Source organism: Bos grunniens, chromosome 5 (assembly GCF_055505025.1).
Source record: "Bos grunniens cultivar Pamir isolate PY7600 chromosome 5, Bosgru_T2T1.0, whole genome shotgun sequence".
Classification (NCBI taxonomy): domain Eukaryota; kingdom Metazoa; phylum Chordata; class Mammalia; order Artiodactyla; family Bovidae; genus Bos; species Bos grunniens.
In genome coordinates, this window is record NC_141169.1 from 46,682,593 (window position 1) to 46,702,628 (window position 20,036).

Below are 20,036 nucleotides of genomic sequence, written 5' to 3' on the forward strand. Positions count from 1 at the left end.
GTGCATTGTAACGACATAATATGAAGAATTTATTTCATTCAATTTTTTTGTAAGATATTTTAACAATGTTCTATGAAGTACATTTTGAGATCTGCTACTCCAGGTATTTGAAGACATTCTAGGCAAAGTTTGTGGTGAAGGAAATGTATTTTTTTTTTTTTTTGTCATCTTTAGGATAAAGATCAGGGCATATAAAATGGGAGACCTAACCTAGTTGTACTTGGATTTTTGCTATCAGGTCTAGGTCAAAACCATAAAAAGCATACAGGCGAGGGTAAACTGAGGCAAACATGACTTTAAGACAGATAAATGCATTAATATTAAACTCCATATTTACTTTGTATCTTAACTCTGTGTACTTAACACGTCTTCCTTACTGTTGCTAACTCTTTATCCGTGTTTGTGTGTGATTCTGTTTAAAATGTCCAGAGAAATTTTACACCACTTCATGTCATAGATTATGTCCTATGATTTTTCTGTCAGTTTACGATATTGTTCTTCTGCCCAAAATATGCTTGCATGTATTTAATAATTTGAGCCAGACGTTTACGTTTTTTTAAAAAATAAATGATTCAGCAGAATTGTAAGTTGGACTAATTGAAAATCTATTGGAATTTTATAATCAAATAACATAATTCCTGAAAATGATAATTCTTATTCTCATAAAAATGTTAATGTGAATTCACAATACTTCAGACTTGGAATTTCTGCAAATCAGAAGCTGGATGTAAAAATTATCTCATTCCTTGACAACTCTTCAGTCTTCAAGCCCTGTTGGGACTCTCAGCCACATGTGACAGGTCTAAAATTTGAAGGGGGCTTCTCCATACCAGTTGGAAAATCTAAGTCTGTCTGTTCCCATAGTTAGCCAATTGCTAGCCTTTCAGGTCTGTCCCTTCCGGTCATTCACTCTTTTGTTCTCCTTATGTGTATTTGGTCTTCCAGCTGGATTTCAAATGGCTTAAGACAATAATCATTTTATTCCACTTCATGGTCTCTATGAGTCAGGAATTTAGGGAGCGCTTGGTGTGGCGGCTCTGGCTTAGTGTCTAGCGTGCAGCTGCAGTGGGAGTGGGGACTGGAGCAGCTGAGGGCGGCTTGTGTCTATTAGACTTCACATCATCTTGGGCCTTTTCCTTGTTGCCTCTCCACAGGAGCTAGTTTGAACTTCCTCCTAGCATGGCAGCCTCAGGGCAGTAAAGCTGCTTACATGGCGGCCAAAAGCTTTGGGAGAAAATTCCAGTGGGCAAGGTGGAAGCTGTTTCTCCCGTTATGCCCTAGCCTCGGAAGTTTGTATCGTTTCCACCATCCTCTGATCACAAGAGTCACGCAGTCCATCCGATTGCAAGAAAGAGGGAATATAGACTGCCTTACCCATTAAGAGTGCGAGAGTTAATTTTGTGGTTGACTTGGAAATGCAATTGTCACATCATCAGAATTTTTGACATGGTGCTTTGCAAAAGGTGGATGCTCAGTAAATGTTTGTCAAATTAGTAAAATAAAAGCACTATTCCTAGAGGTGCAGTTTGTCGACTTAAAAATATGCACATGTGAAAGTTATAAGTTTTATTTGGGGCAAAATGAGGACTGCAGCCCACGAGATAGCACCTCAGATACCTCTGAGACACTGCTCCAAAGAGACACAGGGGGAAGGTCAGTATACATGTGATTTTGGTGAAGGGAGGATACATACAATCAAGCACATATTTCTCCAAAGGTTTCTACTAGTCTCGTGAAACTTTTGCTAGTCACAAGGAATAGTCATCACCACGTAGGATTTTAGTGTTTTTCTAGATATGAGGCAATACAAGAACCAGGCTCACAAAATCCGTTCCTGTAAGTATCTAACTATCCGAAGACCTGTCCTGCCAGTTTCCCCACCACCAGCCCCCAGACACAGAGTGCCTCATTTCTGTTCTCCACCCTGAGCTCCTCTCAGCGGGTGTTGAAGGTCAGCAGCTGCAGGAGCATATGACTTAATCCTCGTAGGGGTAGATGGCAAGTGCCTGTGGCAAGTGTCAATTTGTAGTGGACAAAGTGAAAAACCAACCCACCAAATTTAATTTAAAAGTCTTGACTGTATACCCTGCCACTCTAAGAAACTCTTGCAATTTCAAAAACTTCAAAAGAAAGATGTCACTAACTGTTCTGCCTTGTTTACAACTCTATTAGCTGACTGTATTATTTGCATTATTTGTGGAGGATTCTGCGTCCTTTTCTGCTTGAAAGTGTTTGCAGTAGATGTTGAGAGTAAGCTTATCTCTATCCTTAGACCTTCCCCATCTCCCCAAACCTTTCCCAAAGTCCTACAAACCATGTAATAGAGTCCACATGGGTTGATTATAGCTTTCACGAACTCTGGAAATGAGGAGAGTCAAATACTTGTGCAGAGAGGGAGGGGTGATTTATTACCCCCGTGCATTCATTCCCACTTTGGGATAGAGAGAGATAACAGTGGTGTTCAACCAATGGGAAGTAGCACCCAGAGAGATACCATTAACTAGACAAAACTTCACTATCCAGAAGAGAATAGAATCAGGATTTTTGCAACAGAGGAGTCTTAGAGATTCCCTGTGAACAATTTCAGTTAGTGAAGAGAAAATGAAGTTTATTTAATGTAACTGAATTTGCAAAGCAGGTTAGTGCTGCTCTAATGTTGTTTTTAATGAGTTTTCCTAACAGTGAGCAAAACAACTTAAGGCTAGAAAAAATTTGAGGAAGAATATTTGAATTCTGAAAACTGTGCCTTTCTAGATTCCAGGAGTATTCTAAGTGGTCAATGGCTGTTAATCATTATACAAGAAAAGGGCTATGTGAGCTATGCTGAGCTAAAAAATGTATGTTAACAGGTTTTTACTAAGAGACATCTTTAATAAGCTACCATTTACTGTGAATTTAAAGAAGGGTAGTCGAGGAGATGACTACTGGAAGGAACTATAGCTTTGACTATATGGACCTTTGTCAGCAAAGTGAGGTCTCTACTTTTTAATACACTGTTAAACTCTGGTGCTGGAGAAGACTCTTGAGAGTCCCTTGGGCTGCAAGGAGATCAAACCAGTCAATCCTAAAGGAAATCCACCCTGAATATTCATTGGAAGGACTGATTCTGAAGCTCCAATTCTTTGGCCCCGTCATGCAAAGAGCAGGCTCATTGCAAAAGACCTTGATGTTGGGAAAGATTGAAGGCAAAAGGAGAAGGGGGCAGGAGAGAATTAGATGCTTAGACAGTGTCACTGACTCAGAGGACATGAATTTGAGCAAATTCCAGGAGATAGTAAAGGACAGGGAAGCCTGGCATCTGCAAGCCATGGGGTTGCAAAGAGTCGGACACAACTTACCGACCAAACAACAGCAGCAACAAAGTCGAGAATTTATTTTTCAACAGCACCCTTCTGTTTAAAAGTATTTCTCAGGTCAGCTGTATTACAGAAAAAGTTTTGAGAAACACTGAAATCCTTACCCAGAAAGCTATAATATCAAGATTTCGGTTTGTATGGGTGCCAGAGCCACTATACAGGCTAAGAGCTTTGTGAAGATTCCCAAGTTTCAAAAAGATGTTCAAGCAGCCCTTAGCCAGCATCCCTTTCAAATGATACTTTGCACAATGTCTTCCTTTTGAATGTATGAATGAGCTAGTCAACTAAATCTGTAAATGGATGTCATGTGTTCTGAATTAGATTAGTTATTTGGTAGAATACATATATTCTAGAGTTTAATGTTGTAGCCATTGGAAAGTTATAAGCCATTTAGGGAAATTCTGATCGTGAAGTTAAAATTCCTCCTATCTTCTGAGTTGTAGGATATAATACCTCTACTCAAGTAAAATCCAGACACTGTGCTTTAGAAGATTTAACATTCGAAAGTTAGAAGATTTAACATTTGAAAGAGTCCACAAAGATCAACTCCATGTAGAAATTTATCACTTTGCTGTAACACAAATTTGAATCTCATGTGCTGTGAGCTATGAGTGTGAGTGTAAGCAGATCACTTAATTAGGTGGTAAGTCTTTCTAACCACCAGACCAGGTACTTGCAACTCAACATAGACTTTTTATTTTACATATACTTGATTTTGTAATTTATAGGGGTAGATAAATTAGCTATCATTGCATTCAGCTATGAGTAGCATTAACATTTATAAGTATGAATTAGTTAAATAAAATGATGATTCTTGCCCTTATAATAAGGAGTATGAAGTGAAGTCACTCAGTTGTGTCCAAGTCTTTGCAACCCCATGGACTGTAGCCTACCAGGCTCCTCTATCCATGAAATTTTCCAGGCAAGAGTACTAGAGTGGGTTGCCATTTCCTTCTCCAGGGGATCTTCCTGACCCAGGGATCGAACCCAAGTCTCTGCATTGCAGGCAGATGCTTTACAGTCTGAGTTACCAGGGAAGCCCTAATAAGGAGTCTGGAGGTAGTGAAATTGTAGGTAATCTTTAGTCAAGTTTATTTGACCTGCCTTTAGTCCTTTTCATTGTTCCTAAAAAGACCAGTATGTTCTTCAAACAGCACATAGCCTAAATAAGATGTTTGCCTAAGCTATTCTCCAATAACTTGGAATACTCTGTGTCTAGTTCAAGTTGAGCTGGTTAAGACTGGCTAGGATCACAGCTCTGCAACTGGGCATGTTTGAGTATCTGCTCAGTGACCCTTTGACCTCAGAGGGCCTACCACACTGAAATATCTCCAGTTGAATGTGCAGAGGCTTAGCTGTGCCTGTTAGATCCATGATTACTGCACCTTTTTTCAATCACCTTTCCTCATGGTCTCCATGCTTCCAACAGCTCTGCTGCTCTATTTCTCATCCCATAAAAACCCTGAGCCCCTCGCCTTGGGAAGGTGGATCTGAGACTTCCTCCTGTTTCCTCGCTTGGCTGCCTTGTGAATAAACCCTCTTTTTGCTGCAGACCTCGGAATCTCAGCAGTCCAGCTTGCTGTGTGTCAGACAGAAGGAACCTGCTTCAGTAACTAGTAGCAGCCCAGAGCCAATAGCGGCTTCCAGATTCTGTCAGAGCTCTGCTTTCTCCTCTTTGTCTCCACCAGTCTTAGCAAGTAGATTTTTCCTGTGGTCGCAAGATGGCTGCTGAATCTGCAGGCACTGAAACCGCATTCCAGTCAAGCAAAAAGGGAAAAGCCTAAGAATGGATGAAGCACGAGGGCATATGTCATTTATGTGCTCAGTAACGTCCGACTTTTTTCAACCCTGTGGACTATATACATCCCCAGGGTCCTCTGGCTGTGGAATATTCCAGGCAAGAATACTGGAGTGGGTTGCCATTTCTTCCTCCAGGGGATCTTCTGAACCCAGTGATCGAACCTGCATCTCTTGTGTCTTGTGCTTTGACAAGTGGATTCCTTACCATTAATGCCACCTGGGAAGCCCATGTCATTTAAGTTTATTCCTTTTTTAAATCAAGAAATCCATATTTTTCTTAAAAGCCCTACCATAGATTTCATCTTTCATCTCATTACTCAGTACTTTTTCAAATAGCCACTGCTGTCTAGAAGGGTACCTAAAAAAGTCGTTTGTTTTTTTTATTTTTGTCTGTTAAAGCCGAGGACACTGCTGCCACCATTAAAAAAAAAAAAAAGTTTCTGTCGTAGAGTCCCATTCTGGCCTGATGGAAGGTTGTGAGTGTTCAGACCCTTCTTCAGTAGTCATAGTAACTCACGGTAAGTCAGGTGTTCATTACACCTGTCAGACACCTGAGGTTGCTAACTGCCTCCACCAGCATCCTCTCACTTGGGCCTGATGAGAGAGGCTCACTCTGTTAAACTACATTTTTTGTTGTATCATTGATTTTTGGCCTTTATCAAAGTTTGTGCTCCTGTAAAGCTGAGGATCAGAACTTACAGAGATGCAATTTTTATTCTGTTTCACTGGTAATTCCAAAAGTAGATTCCAGTGGAGTCCTTTTTTTGTGAGGCCAAATAATGAGCTCATGATCATTGCCGAGGTGCTTAGCTAGCTGGTACTGTGCTAAGACCTTACTAAGGCATAGGAAGAAAAGATTTCTTCCCACCCACCGCCTCCCATCCTGTTCTCTCCTTACCACTCCTGGATGCCTCTTATGCCCTCCATTTCTGGTCCTGCAGCTATCTATTCAGGGATGCCAACCTGAGGGAAAGTGTCAGAGGCACAAGATGGGGAACGATAAGGGGGTAGCAGTGGGAAAAATACATAGTGCTTCCTTCTTCATGGGCTGATGGAGATTCAGACTGGTTGGCCAGGGATCCCTGATGGGGTGGGGTTCTGAGCCCAGTAGGTGTGAATCTGGCCCTGTAGGGTCTGGGATGGGAAGATCGCAGGCAAAAGTGGGAAAGGAGTCTTTTCCAGGACAAAAAAAGCAGTGTGCAAACCAGTGACCATGGGGAAGCCGGGGCATCAAAGAGAGGAGCCTGGAGGATTCTCAGACTTCTCTCTCGGTAGCTGGTAGATGACAAAGTCATCACCAAAAGAGTAAGACAGGAAAAATTCTCATCGTGTAGGATAATCAGGGGTCTCCAAGCCCTTTGGAAACCCACTGAAGTGAGGCAGAATACCCGGAGTCCCATGCTCCCCGCCCATTAGGCCCTAGTTCTTCCATTTTTTCAAAGTACATGAAACAATTACTACTGCCAAAATGGGGTCATGGAAATGTTAGTACTTCTTATATGTTAACATTGTGCAGATTACCACTTTCAAGACACAAATACTCATGTGGGCACATTCATTACAATGCCTGTGTTTAACCTCATTTGGACAGAACATCTGAAGTCTATACCCGAGATCATTCATGACCCGGAGACTCCAATAAATGGCCCTCCTGCCTGCCTTCTCAGGATCCCCACCCACACCACCTCCATGTCAGGATCTGCCCTCAAAGTCAAGGGTTCTTTCACTTCAATTTCATAAGTGTTTCTCTGATAGAATAAAGTCCAAATCAGCAATTTTCCTCTTTGCTCCCTCCTCCCCAACATATAATCAATAATCATCAGTTAGATAAAGAAAGGTATCTGATGCTGTCTTTTAAAGGAATAAACTTGGAGTAGGCACTGGTGGCAGCAGTCTCAACTTTACTGTTTTACCAGCTGCTGAAAGAGAAGTCTGGGAGTCCTCCAGGCTCCTTTCCCTGATGCCCTGGCTTCCTCATTCTTAAAGACTTCTAGCCAGTCATCTGGATGATAGTATTTCTGTACATTGGTTTCTTTCCTCATTTGTTTTTTAATTGGTTAAGTTAACTAGGCCTGGAGTTATCTTTGAGGGAAGTTCTAGCATCACTGGATTATTTTAATAGTGTGTGTGTGCTTAGTCGCTCAGTCATGTCCCACTCTTTGCAGCCCTATGGACTAGCCCGCCAGGCTCCTCTGTCCATGGGGGTTCTCCAGGCAAGAATACTAGAGTTGGTTGCCATGCCTTCCTCCAGGGGATCTTCCCAACCCAGAGATAGAACCCAGGTCTCCCGCATTGCAGGCTGATTCTTTACCATCTGAGCTACCAGGGAAGCCCTTTTTAACAGTAATAAGAATATTTGGGTTTCCCAATTACTGATTTTTTCCTCAGCATAATCACCTTGTATTCAGAGCCAAGTATATAATCAGTTTTGTCAATGCACTATGTAGGAAATGGCAACCCACTCTAGTATTCTCACCTAGAAAATCCCAAGGACAGAGGAGCCTGGCAGGCTTACAGTCCATGGGGTCGCCAGGAGTCAGATGCAACTGAACACATGTGTTCTTAAAGTGTTCACAGTTGAGGTCAGTGATCTATGTCCAAGAGGTTGTTTACTAATTGTGTTCTAGCATTTTCTATATTTCACTAATTTTGTCTGCTTGTTACACATAAAGAATATGTGTTAGACAAATTCACAATTGCAGTGAGAATTTTTTTTCCTGATACAGTTGTGTTCATTTTAGACATGTTACCGAATGCATACAAATAGAAACTACCATATTTTTCTGGTGAATTGAACTTGAATTTTAAAGTGACCATCTTTTCTTTAGTAATCTTTTATTAATATGGCTATACTAGCTTTCTTGTACTCAATTCCTACATGGCAGATCTTTTTTTCTGTTACTTTAAGCTCTTTAATGTCCTCGTATTTAAAATACATTTCTTGTATGCTGCCTATATTTGACTATTGTTGTTCTGAAAATCCTTTTCTTTTGACTGGGGCACTTAGTCTATTTAAGTTAAGTGCAATTATTGGATTTTAAATTAGGCAGTTTTTTATTTTGTCAGTTGTTCTGTGTTCTTTTTCCTCCCCTTTCCTGTCATCTTTTGGATGGATTAGTTTTATGATTCAAGTTTTTCCATCTATGATTCCCTCCAAATATACTTTTATGGTTGTATACTCTTTTACTGGACGTCCCTAGTAGCTCAGATGGTAAAGAATCTGCCTGCAATGCAGGAGACCTGAGTTCAGTCCCTGGGTTGGGAAGATTCCCCTGGAGGACGGCATGGCAACCCACTCCAGTACTCTTACCTAGAGAACCCCCATGGACAGAGGAGCCTGGCCGGCTGCAGTCCATGGGGTCGCAAAGAGTCAGACACGACTGAGCGACTAAGCATGCATGCACTCTTTTACTGTTTTCAGTAATTTTCATAGAAGCTGCAACATGCCTCCTTGAACTACCAAAGTCTGGTGTCAAAGTTTCATGTCCATTTCCCGTCCTGTCAACAATGCCAAGACCTTAAAACTCTTTAATTCATTCCCTCCCATTTATATGCAAATACACAAGACATTGCTTTTCTTTTACATGGCCAGTCTCACTTAGTATTACTCACATACTACTTTCCTTTGGAGAAGGAAATGGCAGCCTACTCCATTATTCTTGCCTGGAGAATCCCATGGACAGAAGAACCTGGCAAGCCCCAGTCCATGGGGTCTCAAAGATTCGGACATGACTGAGCAACTAACATGTCATCACTCTTTCCTGACCAGAATGATCTGGGATCATTTTCCTTCTGCCTCCCAAACATCCCTGAAAATGTCCTTTAGTTTAGATGGGTCTGTGGCATGATCTCTGAATTTCCATTTGTCCAGATATGTTTATTCCACCTTCTTTCTGTGGGATGTTTTCAAGAGATGAAAGTTCTGAGGGATTCCTTGTTGGTCCAGTGGTTGGAACTCCGTGCTTTCACTGTCAAAAGCCTGGGTTTGATCCTAGGTCAGGGAACTAAGATCTCACAAGTCACATTGGTGTGGCGAAAAAAATAAATAGGTTCTAAGTTAGTCATTCTTTTTCTCCAGCATACTTAAAGTTGCTCTGCTTTCTTCCAGCTTCCATGTTTGCTGTGGAGACTTCAGCTATGAGTCTATTTGCTGCTCCTTTGAAGGAAATCATTTTCTAACTGCTGTTTAGTTTTCTTTTTCTGTGATTTCATGCTGTAGATTTGGGTTTCTTTTTATTTATCCTGCCTGGGATTCATTCAATTTCCTATCATCAGTTAACACCTTCCATCAGTTCTGGACAATTCTAAGTCATTAATCTCTAAATCCCTTCTGCCATGTTTCTATCTTCTCTAGTCCAGTTAAAAATATATTAAACTTTCTCACATATCCTGTGTGTCTTCCTGTTCTTTTTCCCATCACTTCATGCTTCTCTTTAGGTACTTTCTACTAACCTGTTGTCAGCTGTTTGGTTTTTTTTTGTTGTTTTTTTTTCCTCTAAATCTGTCCACTAAGTTTTAAATTTTTATTATGGTTTTTTTTTTTAATTCTAGAATTTCTATTTTTATTGAAATATATATTTCTGTCCCCCCACAATTTTATGCCCCACCTTTTATCATCTTGAATATGCCAAGCATTGTTTTATAATCTATGTCTGATAATTCCAGTATCTGAAGTCCCCCAGTATTCATTTCTATTTTGTTACTTTTGATTGGCTCTTGCTCATAGTATCTTTTCTACCAATCTTCCTTCCCATGTATTTGAAAAATTATTTGTAGAAACAATTTGAGGCATAAAGTGAAGTTGTTTTTCTTCTAGAGAAGATTTATTTGCTTTGGCCAGGTATCTGGGAATGCTAGCAATCCAATCTAACTTTCCTCCAGTTTCAGAGCTTGAGATTTCTGTGGACACTCGGAGATGTAAAGCTGGGATTTGGTCACTGTGAGAGATGACTTCGAACTTATTTGACTCCTAGGGCTCTGCTCTGTAGGTCCCACTCCAAAGTCAAAATGTGAAGTACATAGTTCCCACCTTTGGACCTTTAGGATTCTTTTTTCATCCTTAGCACTGGGAGGCCACCTAAATAGTTTCTGAGTTGCCTCTGGTGGATCAACAAATGTCATCAGGGTAAAAATAGCTCCAGGTGCTATGCTCATCCCTACAAGTCCCCTTTTCTTCTAATAATTCCTCACTATCTTGATTGTCTTTTAATGCTTTAAGTATTTTTCATATATCTATATATATCTCATTAGCCAGTTGTCATGAGAAGAGTGGGGCTTCAGTGGGTAAAGAATCTGCCTGCCAGTGTAGGAGATTGGGTTTGATCCCTGGGTCAGAAGGCTCCCCTGGAGGAGGAAATGGCAACCCACTCCAGTATTCTTGCCTGGAAAATTCCGTGGACAGAGAAACCTGGTGGGCCACAGTCCATGGGGTTGCAAAGAGTCAGACATGACTTATCAACTGAGCATCCGCACACACATGAGAAGAGTATTTTGATTTTCCTAATTCAACATTTACCAACATTTTAAATATAGAAATTCCTATCTGGGATCTTCTCCCCTTCCACTCTAGAAAATGCCTGTACTTGTGAATGAAGACGTGTCCAGCAGTATATTCTCCCACCTTTATTTTCTCCTGGAGCAGGGATACCAGCTCATGATTACTTTACATGTACAATAGTTTCTTACCCTTTTGGGGAAGAGAGTGTAACATGTCATTGTAATTGTTCTTTCTGTATTCATAACTCACTATTCATTCAGTCAATGTTTATTAAGCATTAACTACTATATAGCTGGATAATTTTCTAAGCATTCAGAATACAGGGTGAACAGGGCAGACACACTTCCTGGCCATATGGTGTTTGTGGATTAAGATAAAACAACAGTCCTTTCAAAATACATCTCCAGATGCATTTACTTAATGTATGTAGCTTTAAAAGTGACACAATAATCACCTCCCTAATTAGAGTTCCTAAAACTAAGCAGTGGGAAAACTGGAGAGCCAGATTGAGAATGGGCTGGGGCTTCTACCAAACTCCAGAATCTCCACAGCATTGCTTAGCCTTGCTACCCACCTCGACTGCAGGAGCTATTACAGCTGCCAGTCTCTACCATCAAGGCACATTTCCCCATTCTGGCCCTTTGTGACTAACTCCTGACTCAGAGTCTGTATCTGCCTGACTGAGCCTGGGTCACGCAGCCACCCTAGCCATAAGGGACACTGGGAAAGAAAGGGTCTGCCATTCTCTGGCAGGTTCTATACTCACGCACTGACTCTGCATCCCAATTAGACTTAGAATATAAAGAATGTCCAAATAAAATAAAGTGAATTAAATGAACAGCTCACAATAATGACAAATGCCTACTTCACTGCCGTTTGTTGAAAGTGGACTCTCTATCAGGCACTGTGCTTAGATCTTAGGATGCATCATTTCACATAAACTTCATAACAAACGTACTCTGTTTTTACAGATGAGGAAACCAAGGCTTTGAGAGGTTAGACAGCATTTCCATGGGCCCATAGGCAGTATGTTCCAGAACTGAGCTGTTTATCTGGATCATTCTGACCACAGAGCCCATGCCTAACCACTTCACTACACTGCCTTCACCCTGGCGCCTACCTCCTTTGCTAGATTTAGGCTTAAGGTCTCTCTTCCTAGTAGTGAGATACGAGGGCCATCATTAGAATAAACCTGATTGTATATGATATTTTCAATTATCGTTAAGATTTAGGAAGTCTCCTTCCAGGAAATTCATCAGCATAATCCACTGAGGTACTGATTGTTGATTACTGCAGACCAGTTGTTACATTACTGGCAATGTAAGTACTGTGTGTTTTACTCTAACAGTCTTTTAAGATCCCATCTTTTGGGCCTACTTAATGTCAGTCAGAAATGAATTGCCAGAAATGACATTTTAATCCATGATATCATTCCTTCACTCCCAGCCAGGAGGATGTAACAGGAAAAGAAAGTGTAACCTAGGATAAAACATATGTATACAAAGGCACAGATGTGATACATTAAGGTATATCCCAGTTCTTTTTCCAGCTAATCCTTTTTCAAGACAGCCATTTAAACACTTGCAGAGCATAAGAGTCAAGAAAGGACTATCTACCATCTAGGTTGCAACTATGAGTAACCACACCTAATACTGAGGATTCTGAAAATGAAGTTGTCTTTGTCATGCTGGGAACTTTGACATCCAAAATGGAAAAATAAAGGCAACTTGAAAGCTATTTCAAAAAAGTATGACAGTGCAGACACAAAGGTAGCAGGACAAAGGGGGATCTCTGAAAGAACAAGACAGGCTGAAGTTATAAACTGGGTGTCCTGACACAGAGGGCTTTTGAGGTGACTTTTTAGGTCTTTGACTCTGTGAAACAGAGAACCACATGTCACGTGACTCAGGTGGATCCAGGGAAGACATGAAGAGGAAAATGAAGTGAAAAATGTGAAATGGCAAAGGAAACTGACAGATTTGTGAAAAGAGAAGCAAGCCAAACAAGGTTCTCATCCCTGTGTTCACATTTCAAAGCATTTGCAGCATCATTAGTATTATCGCATGGATTTACTGTATTTTAATTCTTTATTATATACCTTTTAATAAATACAAATAAGTTTACATTACCACAAGAAGTTTAGAGATTTCTCACTTTTGAGAGTGTAGTCTAGTCGATGCCCTAAGGATATGTATGCATCTGACTTCCCTAAGAAGGTGATTGGACTTTTCTATCACTCGAAGGTTTGTTCCAGAGGAACTGCCAAGTGGAGTCACCGCCACATGACCTTGGAAGAAAAGGATGTCTTTAAGAACAGAATTCACCCCATAACTATTTTTGCCCAAAGAAACCCTCTTAAATGTACACTGCATTGTGCAAGAAATTTTCTGTGCTCTGCTTCAAACTAAATTGGCCTGGGATTTTCAGTGGGTGCTCTGAGAAGCATTCAATGCTAGACTGTGAAACAGCTCCTGGTATCCCCGGGATGCTGCTCAGCACAAAGAAGACAGTCCTTCCCATCCTACCCCACAGCGAGCATTTTTCCAAACACGTGGTTCTCACTGTTCAAAGAGGTCGCATACTGAATCTGGAAGTCAAGGACATGAAAACTGGCCCGTTCCCTTTGGCATTTCCCACATTCCAACTTGTACAACATTGTGAATCATAACCATACTGTATACAACCAGGCATATAGTTTCTTGTCATCTGGATCAGTCTACTTTGTTCTTTTCTTCCCCAGCACAGAAAACCTTTAGATTTAGCCTTGCAACACTGTAGCTTCTATAACCCATACAAAGTAAATACAAATAAAGTCCTTTTAATATCCATGAAATAAATTTTAGGCTCCATCAAAAAGTAAATACAAATAAAGTCCTTTTAATATCCATGAAATAAATTTCTTGCTCTTGCCTGAAGCTGGTACATGCAGATCAACTCCCCCTCCACTGTTCTCCTCCCTACCCATCACAAGGGGTACTTTGAGTTCCTGAGTATTTCATACATACTGTAAACACGTTGGTGCCTCTAGTCCCTCTGTGATGTGATTTGCCTTATTCTTTTTCAGATCCCACTCGTCCTTTTCCTATAAGTAACTTAAGAACTGCTCCTTGCCACCAGTGTTAATGGTGCCCACCACCACCAGCCACGTCCATGCCAAAGGCATGAGTTCCTGCTCCTAAAGCCAGCAGTTCCAGTGTTTCAGGGTTTTGTTTGTTCACTGGGTATTTACTGACTGCCCACTTTTTCAGACATTGTGGAGGTACCCTCCCCATCTCTGTGCCATACTCAGCCACTTGGACCACTAAGTGATACCACTTAGGCTAAGTATTTTAGAAAGGTCTTAGTGAAACCAGCTTCTTTAATCTTGATTAGTATTAATAATTCACTGAGCAGGGATTCAAAACCTGTCCAGTAGCCAAGAGAGAGGAGAAAATTATCCTGCCCCTTCCACTGACCTCTCCCCTTTCTGCTCCATCAAGCACCCTTCCAAGCAGACTAACAAGAAAATAAACAAAAATTTCTTTATTCTTTTCCTCAAAAGTGCAAATCAGTGCACGGTCATTCATGCAGACTGATTATCAGAGAGGTCATAAACCCTCCACTTTCAGACATAGCTGCCTTCTCCCTCCTAGCCTTAATTTAACTACTACATTCTGCTGTGTTATTCTGTTAACATAATTTCTTAACTTTCCTACTTGATTACCAATAACTTGAGAACTTATCAACTTTATTCTCTTCTCTCCCCTACAGTACCTAAAATACTGTCTCCCATGTCATTATTTAATTGACTTGATAATGACCTTTTGGGTGTAAACCTAGTAAATCCCAAGGATATGACTCAATCTCTTCATGGAGTCGCATTCAAAGGAAGCACAAGTTGGCTTGCATAACTTGAGGAAAAAAAATTATTATCTCCATTATTGGTAAAGCCTTAGCATTTGATATCATGCATTCGCTGTCCAGAATTTCCCAGAAGGCTGATCTTGGTTATCATTCCTTCTCATTACTTCAGTCATTCCTCTCACATCAATAGCAATTACAAAAACCAACAAAGCAATACAATACAATATTATAAAGTAATTAGCCTCCAATTAAATAAATTTGTATTAAAAAATTTTTTTAAAAATCAATGAAGCAAAGAGCCAAACCTCTTCTACTTTTACTTATTTCTTCTCCTAGCCCTTCTCCACATTCCCTACTTGGGACACCTCATTCTCTGCCCCTTCTTCTCCAACCTGTCTCTGTGAAAAGCCACCTGTGAAGTAGTTTCATTTCTTATTGTAGTCACTTTTTAAGTAAGAATCATCAATCTGAAGGGGGAGGAAAAATGATCTTTCAGGACCTGACTTGGAAATAAGCCTATGAGAATGAGACAGTAATATTTTTTCCTTGTTAAACAAAAATAAGCATGTTGTCTGTTGATCTGTGTATTATTTTAAAAACTAAAAAACAAAGCTTGAGCTGAATCTATTTTTAGATCTTTCTGGTAATTTTCTCCAAAGGAAAAAAATTCTGAAACAAAATATGAAGGGCTAAAAAGGTATTTTTCTGCAGTATTTTGACAAGCTATTTTTGTAATATTTTTGCCCTTTTCAGTTCAGTTAAGTTCAGTTTAGTTGCTCAGTCATGTCCGACTCTTTGCAACCACATGAATCGCAGCACGCCAGGCCTCCCTGTCCATCACCAACTCCTGGAGTTTACTCAAACTCATGTCTGTCGAGTTGGTGATGCCATCCAGCCATCTCATCCTCTGTCGTCTCCTTCTCCTCCTGCCCCCAATCCCTCCCAGCATCAGAGTCTTTTCCAATGAGTCAACTCTTTGCATGTGGTGACCAAAGTATTGGAGTTTCAGCTTCAGCATCAGTCCTTTCAATGAACACCCAGGACTGATCTCCTTTAGAATGGACTGGTTAGATCTCCTTGCAGTTCAAGGGACTCTCAAGAGTCTTCTCCAACACCACAGTTCAAAAGCATCGATTCTTCGGCACTCAGCTTTCTTCACAGTCCAATTCTCACATCCATACATGACCACTGGAAAAACCAGTGGTCTAGACAGACCTTTGACTAGACGGATCTTTGTTGGCAAAGTAATGTCTCTGCTTTTTAATATGTTATCTAGGTTGGTCATAACTTTCCTTCCAAGGAGTAAGCATCTTTTAATTTCATGGCTGCAATCATCATCACCAGTGATTTTGGAGCCCAGAAAAATAAAGTCTGACACTGTTTCCACTGTTTCCCCATCTACTTCCCATGAAGTGATGGGACCAGATGCCATGATCTTAGTTTTCTGAATGTTGAGCTTTAAGCCAATTTTTTCACTCTCCTCTTTCACTTTCATCAAGAGGCTCTTTAGCTCCTCTTCACTTTCTGCCATATGGATGGTGTCATCTGCATATCTGAGGTTATTGATATTTCTCCCAGCAATCTTGATTCCAGCTTGTTCTTCTTCCAGCCCAGCGTTTCTCATGATGTACTCTGCATATAAGTTAAATAAGCAGGGTGACAATATACAGTCTTGACGTACTCCTTTTCCTATTTGGAACCAGTATCCATCTATTACAGTGATTATCTATAACTGTGTTTTTTTTTTTTTTTTAACTGCAAAGTGTACTGGCTTTAAATAATAACCATTTTATTATCTCATATTTTGTGGGTTGACTAGGCTCAGCTGGGCAGTTCTGATCCATGCAATGTGGATCAGGGCTACAATCATCTGAGGACTTGACTTGTCTGCAGCATCCTAGCTGGTTCACTGGCACATCTGGTGCTTTGACAGGCACAGTTCAAACGCTAATGCTTCCATCCATCTTTTATTTATCTGAACTAGGAGGCTGGGTCTCTCTCTCTCTTTTTCTCTGGTCTGAGAGTCTCTCCTACTCCCCATATTCTTCATATCACCTTTCCAGCACAATATCCATGAAGCACAGAGGCTACCCAGCCTTCTTCACACTTAGGTATAGAACTTCCACATTCTGTTGGTTAAATTGATAGATAGGGCCCATCCAGACAACATGGAAGGGAGTGAATACTAGAAGATGTGGTTCATGGTAACCATCTCTGGAGATTGGCTGCCTCCACCACATACAATTAGCTGGAGCAATTCAATGACCCTTATTATTAAAAGGGCCATTATTATTTTTTTCTATTCAGAACATTAATTTAACCGGATTCTTTTTTTCAGTGAAATTTCCCCCCAAGTGTCCACTAGTACAGTTTTGGAGTCAATGCATACATTTTTTTGTTCTGAAATAAAACTGTGTGTGGTTTACTACAGAAACACCAATATTCACTATTTTAGATGATTTAGATATCTAGAGGCCTGAAATGAAGATATAACTAATGATCACTAAATGTGAAAACTCTGATAGAATAGAACTATACACTTAAACCTAAAGACATAAAGCCAAGTTTCCCAAAGAATGTTCCATAGCATTGGTGCTCCAGATTATAAATGATATTGTATGGATAAAGAGTTTGGAGGAAATTCTAGGCTAAACAAAGTTGATTAAAGGGGAAATTTATTAGATCTTTAATATGCAAAGTGGGATAGAATATTTTGTTTCCTTAACTTATTTGAGCATGAAACTTTCTGTCTTATCCCCAAGAACTGAAGCTCCACCTAATACCATGGGAAAATGATCTCTATAAAGCATCATGTGCTGTGAAGACCCCATTGTGACCCAGTGCCTTTATGCTCTGTACTTTATTGGTGTAAAATATATCCTTAAAGCATTGAAGTTATGTTAATCATTATAATAGCCAATTACATTATTAATCATCTTGCCACATAATAGATGCTAAGTACTTAAATCCACTTAAAAGGCAACAGGTATATCACACACATTATCCCCTTTAATCCTCCTAATAGATGCACAAAATAGATACTACAATTTTCCATTTTATAGATGAGGAAAGTGAGTCAAAAGAATACCTGCAATTAAGAGGCAGAGTGACGACATGAACCTCTGTTGGTATGACTGCAGAGTCCATGAGCTTGACTACAACCCTATATTACCTTCTGTTCTGCACATTGAATCAAGTTTACTGCTTCTAATACTAATGCTTCAGTTTACTTTGAGATTCCACAACTTCAGAGGAAACTAATGTTAATCAAGCACCTACAACAGACAGTCCTTACGCTTTTGTGCATATTTATTAGGTGGTTTAGTCCTTACAATAATCCTGGAAGAAAAGTGTTGAACATTCTGTGAGGAAAAAAAATAAATTTCCTTGCTTTGATACTGAATGTTTTGCCAACATAAGATAAGCATCTCATAAGTCACTTCAGATCATCACTCAGGAACTCACTCAGTTCTGAAGTACAAACTATCATCCCTCAAATTCCTCCAGAGAATTTCTTCACTGAACTACCCACAACATTCAAACTGATTCAAGCATAAATAAACCCTTCCTCCAGCCCATTAAGTATCTTCTTGCAGTCCTAGTGAAAATTATACAGAATAATCTGTTTGGAATCTATACTTATTAAATTCTGTGTCCATGTGAGTTTCTCTCTTGATTGTATGCAAATATAAAATAAGTGAATGGAAATTAACAGTACAGCTTGAATCTTTGCACAATGCCATTTCAATGCAGCAAAATGGCCAAAATAACTATAAAAAACATACTTACTTTTGAAGTTATTTTAAGATGGAATCTGAGCACAAATTTACAAGGCCTTTGAGGGTTCACTGAAATAAAAAGATAGAAACACAAGGAACAATCACAGCAGAGTACATTAGATGGGGGTATGAAGAATGGTGGTCATTAGTGAATGAGATATTTCAACACATTTCTGGGTGACTGGATGCAAATGGGAGCCTCTGAGGAGGTGAACTAGCAGAGAATTTGCTACAAGAGGCACTGCAGTGAGGTGAGAGCTTTTCTATTGGTAGCAAAGTTGAAACAACCCCTAGCCCAGAGTTTTTAAATAAGAAGCATAGGGCCAACAATATATCAATATGTTCTTTATTTTTTTAATGTATTTATTTTAATTGGAGGCTAATTACTTTACAGTCTATGTGAAAACTACAGTCTATGTATGAAAAGATGTTTTAATTACTCCTCAATTCCCACCTCTACTCAGAGGGAAATCAGCCCAGAAATGTAACCTAGAGATGAGCAGAATGGACTGTGGAACATTGGTTCAAAGCCTGCTTCTGTCACTTACTGCTTGCTGCGTGACTTTGGGCAGGTTATTTAATCTATCTGTGCTTCCATTTCCTTGTGTGTGATAATAACAGTAGCTAACCCAAAGGATTGCTGTGAGGGACAAATGACTTTATGTATGTGATGTTCTTGGGGCTGGCACATGACCAACAGCTCTATTAATATTAGCTATTGCGTTTTTCAGCAGCAGCATCATAACCTCTGGAACAAATCTCTCGAATCAGCCACAGAAGAATATCTGTGGTTTACAGTTTGGGAACTGGGGTCTCCAAGTAATGCCCTCCTCAATCTGGAACTTGGGGGACTAGTACCTAACTGCTGGCTCCCTGCCCAACTAACCCTACAGCAATCCTGCCCATGAATGCCTCCCCTCAACTGCAGAAGGTTTTTAGTCAGGCTCCCCACCAAAGGAGAGGCAAAGTATATCAGGAAATAGACCCACTAATATAAAGTGAACCCCCTCCCAACTATTCAGTTTGAAATATAAATAGAAAACCAAAGATCTCTAAGCACAGTTTACCAGCATCTTTTTTTAATAGTCAAAGTAATTTTCTATTTTATTTTGATTTTGTTTCCAGCTTTATCAAGATATAATTGACATATAGCTGTAATTTAAGGTGTAAAATGTGATGCTTTGATATACATAAATGTTATGAAATGATCACCACATTGAGGTTGGTTAACACATTATCGTTGTTGTCATTTAGTCGCTGAGTCACGTCCAATTCTTTTGCGACCCCATGGACTATAACGCACCAGCCTCCTCTGTCCATGGGATTTCCCAGGCAAGAATACTGGAGTGGGTTGCCATTTCCTTCTCCAGAAGATCTTCCCAACCCAGGGATCGTATCCACATCTCTTGCATTGGCAGGCAGATTCTTTACCATTGAGATGCCTGGGAAGACCCATTATCATTGTACATGGTTACAAATAGCAGAAATTGACCCTAGAGGAACTAGAGATAATTCAAGGAGCAGAGAGAAGTTAAAAAACAGCAACAAACTCCAATTAGAAATCTCAGATTTGAGACTATTTATACCTACCAAAAAATACATATATATATACACACACACACACATATATGCAATGGACACTAAAAGAAGAAACCAAGAACAACAAGAAAAAAGAGCTTTTGGTATTGAAAACATAATTTCTGAAAATGCAAAAAAAATTTTTTTTTAACTAGAAGTTAAAATCAAGGCAGTTCCCCAGGA

At 40.0% G+C, this 20,036-nt stretch overlaps 1 long non-coding RNA gene across 1 annotated transcript; it reads right to left on the reverse strand.

Moving 5' to 3' along the window:
• Positions 1-15,233: 15,233 nt before the first annotated feature.
• Positions 15,234-18,347, reverse strand: LOC147371879 (uncharacterized). Its single transcript, XR_015163811.1, has 2 exons — positions 18,286-18,347; positions 15,234-16,128 (listed from the first exon to the last, which is right to left on the reverse strand). It is a non-coding gene; the product is annotated as an uncharacterized LOC147371879 (long non-coding RNA).
• Positions 18,348-20,036: the final 1,689 nt, after the last annotated feature.